The following is a 4714-nucleotide window of genomic DNA, read 5'->3' on the forward strand; positions in this document are numbered from 1 at the left end:
CGACAAGGACGAGGGGCATGAGGAGGCGGATGCGGCGCCGCCATCTCCACCTACGCCGACGCCTTCCGATTTTTTGTGTGAGTTTTTGAGTGCAGGATATGACCAAGATGAGGTCGCCTCTACCGTCGACAAGGTCTTGCCCTTTGATGATCCGGCTAGGGTCGGGCTTCATGCGGGAGAGACCAATGAGATGCTGCGCCGGTGGTTCACCGGAGAACGGCGCCGGCGGCGATCCGGCCTTGGAAGGGCCCCTTGCCTAAGGTACGTCTACCGAACTTAACTATTTTTGATCTGCTTCGGCCGGAATCATGGACTACGGCGACAAGGAGAAAGAATGCTCGCCGGGCAGGGCCTCGATCGGCGCTGGAGGTGACTGCGGCAGCGCCGCCGGCGGTCACGGCGATCCGGATCAGGGCGGCTCGTCAGGAGCGTTTGAATTCGCTCCTGGGCCGAGACGAGTTGTGCAATGTTGTTGGGCCGGTGAGTATCAGTGGGCCGGGGTCCATTGGGTATCAGGCCCAGCAGGAACCGGTACTGCTCGATAACGAGGGAGTCGAGGCATGCGCGCGTTCAGATCGATGTTGCCGTCTCTCTCACCGCGCCCTAGGGTTTTTGTTCGTCGGACTCCGCGACTCCGCTCCGCGAGGATCGGCCGGGCTCGTCGCATCCTGCCTCTCGGTGCCATGGCGGGGCGTGGTGGAGCGCCCCCGCCCGGAAAGAAACCGGTTGCGCCTGGCGGGGTGAGCCACGCCAGTGGAGCACCGCCGCCGGGTGCGGGCAGCGGCCAGGGCGTTGCGCCTGTGCCGGTGACTGGTGCTGGGTGCGGTAGTGTGTCACGCTTGAGTTCTGCAGCGGGCCGTGGAGCTGGTGTCCCCGGTGGGGCGCCCAATGCTGCGGTGGGTCGTGGCGCTGGCGGGCTGCCCACTGCTCGGCCACCGGCGCCGGGTCCGGTGGTCGTGCCTTCGACTGGGCGAGGACGGCCGGTCCTCGGTCCTCGTCCGGTGGCACCCGGCATAGCTGGGGTGGCCGCTGCGGGCCGGTGTGCTACGCCGCCCAGGCCACCTACGACGGGAAGTCAGGGGGTGACGATGGGCCCGCAGCCTCGGCCGGCCCCGCCACCTCATTTCGTTGCCCGGCCGTCATAGAATCAGGCTGCGTCGGTGCTGTCGCAGGCACCGCCGCTGCAAAACAGCGCCGTTGGTGGTGCGTCGGCTGCGCCTCGGGGTCAATGGGGGGGGGATGATGGTTACAATGCCTATTGAGTTGGTCAGCACCGGGTTCTTCGTCCACGGGTGGAGGTTGTGGATATGTTTGGTAGAGCGACGGTTTGGCAGAGAGGCCGTTTTTGGGTCCTACCGGTGGTTTTGTCGAGGGGGCATCTGGCCCGGGATATCAGCAGTGGGGTGGTTTCCGCGGTCATCGTGGTGGTCGAGGCGGTCGAGGTGGCTGGTACCGCCCACGACAACCTCCTCCGACCATTGTTGTCAAGCAGACGACCGCTGGCAGGGCTGCCAAGGAGCCGGTGTTGACCGGTCAGGCTATGGAGGTAGTGACGGCTCTCGCTAATGTTCAGGTTCCTGAGAATGAGACTATGGGTGATGTGTCCGTGGAAGTGCCGGATAGGGCTGATTCAGATAGGGCGTCCAAGTGGGCGCGCAAGAAGGAGAAAATGATATGCTATCATTGTGGCGACAAGGGTCATTTTATTGCTGAGTGTGTGGCTGTGTTATGTGATACTTGTGGTAAGCCGACACATGATTCGGGGGAATGCCCGCTTCTACGAGATCAGGCACCGTCTCTTATGATGTATGGAGTATATTGTGCTGAACTCACGTTTTTTGAGTCTCCTAATGAGAGGGAGGTTCCCGATGAGGCCCAGAGCATGACTACTGGGATTGTCAAGGTGACCAGAGGAGAGGTCTCTGAGACCCAGATCGTGCAGAGGCTCCGGGAGTTAGCCCATGGGGACTTCTAGTGGGAGCTCGTCAGTCTTGCGGATAAGATGTTCAGGGTTGAGTTCCCTTCGGTGGAGGATTTGCAGAGGCTTTTGAGTTTTGGGATGTGCAAGGTGCCGGGTACAGATTGCATCCTCGAGTTCCATGAGTGGAAGCAGGTGGAGCCTGAGGCCAAGCCACTTACTCAGGCATGGTTGCGTTTCTCTGGGGGGCCCTCGAAGCCGATGCAGGATGCTAGGGTCGTGGCTAGCTTGGGGATTATGGTGGGGAAGCCTGAGGGAGTGGATATGGCTTTTACCAGAGCTCACGGGATAGCTCGTTTACTGGTTAGTATTTTGGACATTGAGTATGTGCCTGAGGTCGTCAAGTGGACTTATCGAGGCAAGATTTATAACCTTCTGATTGAGTTTGAGGATGAGAGCCTGTTGGCCGAGGTGGCTAACGGGACTGACGTGGATATGCACGAGGGAGATGACAACGCGGGAGCAAAGGAGACTCCGGTCGATGATTCTGGACGACAGTTGTCCAAGGGACCGGGGTCTGTGTCCATGACGACCGAGGATGGGGCGGTTCCACCCTCCTCGATGCCTACGACGACTCTGAGATGTGGGTCCTTCGAGCCTGCTTCTGCACCCCCAGGCTATGGAGTGATCGAGTGGAGTCGGACGAGGCTTTTGAGCTCGCGTTACCTGCTTTGGATTTTGAGGATGCTGTGAGCCCCGCTCCTGGGGCTACGACGGTCTCGGTCAGGGGAGAGGAGGAGGTGAGTAGGTAGGAGGCCACTCCCTCACGTGCTCAGCACGTTGTCTCTCCTTAGGACGTGGTTCCGGTGTTGGAGGTTTTTTCTTCGGGCGGGGTCCCAGGGCAGGCGGCCTCGGCTCTCTCTTCTCCTGTCGAGGTACATGTGTTGCAGGGGGCGGTACCGCCTTCTGTAGGGGACTCGGGGCAGGTGGCACCCTGTCCTTCTCTCCTTCAGTGGTGGACGAGGCCTTGGCGGTGGCGGTCTTACCTTTGGGAGGGGGTCCGGGGCAGGTGGCCTCGGATCACCCTTCTCCCGTTGCATCGTTCGCTCTGCTGGTAGCGGCATCGCTGTCGAGAGGGGGCTCGGGGCAGGTGGCCTCGGAGCCCTATTCTCCTGGGGTGCCTATGGTGGCCGCCCCTCCGGTGCTAGGTGGGAAGTTCGAGCAGGTGGCCCATGCACACCCTTCCCCCGGGGCGCTGCCGTCTCCGCCCTGTGGGGCACGACCGGCGTCTCCAGCGCTGGCAACTACCTCACCGCGTCCTGGCGTTACCGCTGGGGCGTCCGTGGAGGCTGACCAGCTTCGCGTTTGGGGTGAGGCAGGAGGCCCCACCTCGAGCAGGATCTCTCGGGAGGAGGTTATAGCGTTTGGAGGAATTCCGGGTCCGATTTCTGAGGGACGATGGTTGAGCTACCGTCTCCAGAATCATCCGGAGGTGGACGACATTCAGCAGCGGTGCGCCATGAGGGCGGCCAAGCTTCGTGACGTTGAGGTCACTACTCATATGTAGGTCAATACCTCTAATTCCATTTTGCATTTTTCTAATGATGAGACTATTGATAATGCAAATCAATTAGGAGTTTCACTAGGTAGTAATGTTAGTGAAATTTTGAATTCTGTTAATGATCTCCTGGATTTAGAGGCTGAGCGGGCTTTAGAGATGATTTGGAACTTAGCAGCGGTTAAGCCCATGAGTGATTCTGAGTTTGATTCTTTGGGGGTCAGGGTGCTCGATAATTTTTGTGCGGATCTTATTCCTCCCATGCCCGAGTCAGAGGAGGAGGATGATACATCTGAGAATGTTATGGTTAGACCTTCTGAGACTGGTTGTGAGGACCGGTTGCAGAGTTAGATTATTACTAAACGCAAGTGGAAGCGGAAGGTTTACCCGGTGTCCGCAGTGCGTAGGAGTGCTAGGATCCATACGGCTAAAAAATTCCATGATGAATTATGAAAGGAATCTTTTGGAATAGCAGAGGTCTAAAAGACTTGGCTAAAAGAAGGTTTCTTGCAGAGGCGTCTGTCGAGCTTAGATTAGATTTTATCGCTTTATCAGAAACTGGTAGAGATAATTTTGCGCCACAATTTCTAAATACTTTATCGGGAGGTATTGATTTTGACTGGCACTGTCTGCCACCGAGAGGGAGATCGGGCGGGATCTTACTCGGAGTTTGATGCGATTCGCTCGAGGTTTGAAGTGTGGTAATGGGAGATTTTGCAGTCAAGTTTCAGGTGCGGTCGAAGGCCGATGGGTTCAATTGGGCTTTGGTGGCGGTATATGGTGCCGCACAGCCCGAACTCCAGCCCAAGTTCTTGGCTGATCTGGTTAGGATTTGCGGCTCTGAGCAGCTTCCTATCCTGGTGGGGGTGATTTCAATATCATTAGAAGGCGTGAGGAGAAGAACAATGATAACTTTGATGGCAGATGGTCGTTCATGTTTAATATTATCATTGAAAGCTTGGATCTGAGAGAGTTTGAGCTCTCGGAAGAAAATTCACTTGGGCTAACGCGATGCCAAATCCGACGTTTGAAAAGTTGGATCGAGTGTTGGCAAGCGTCGAATGGGAACAAAAGTTTCCCTTTGTAACAGTTCAGGCTCTTTCCCGTGGAATTTCTGACCACACGTCATTATTTATAGACTCTGGTGAGGCCACCCACTTGGGAAACAAAAATTCGTTCTCTTTTGAGCTTGCTTGGTTTGAACGAGATGGCTTCTTTGATCTTGTAGCCAGAGAGTG

The sequence above is a fragment of the Triticum aestivum genome, chromosome 6B (genome assembly GCF_018294505.1).
Source record: "Triticum aestivum cultivar Chinese Spring chromosome 6B, IWGSC CS RefSeq v2.1, whole genome shotgun sequence".
NCBI classification, from domain to species: Eukaryota; Viridiplantae; Streptophyta; class Magnoliopsida; order Poales; family Poaceae; genus Triticum; species Triticum aestivum.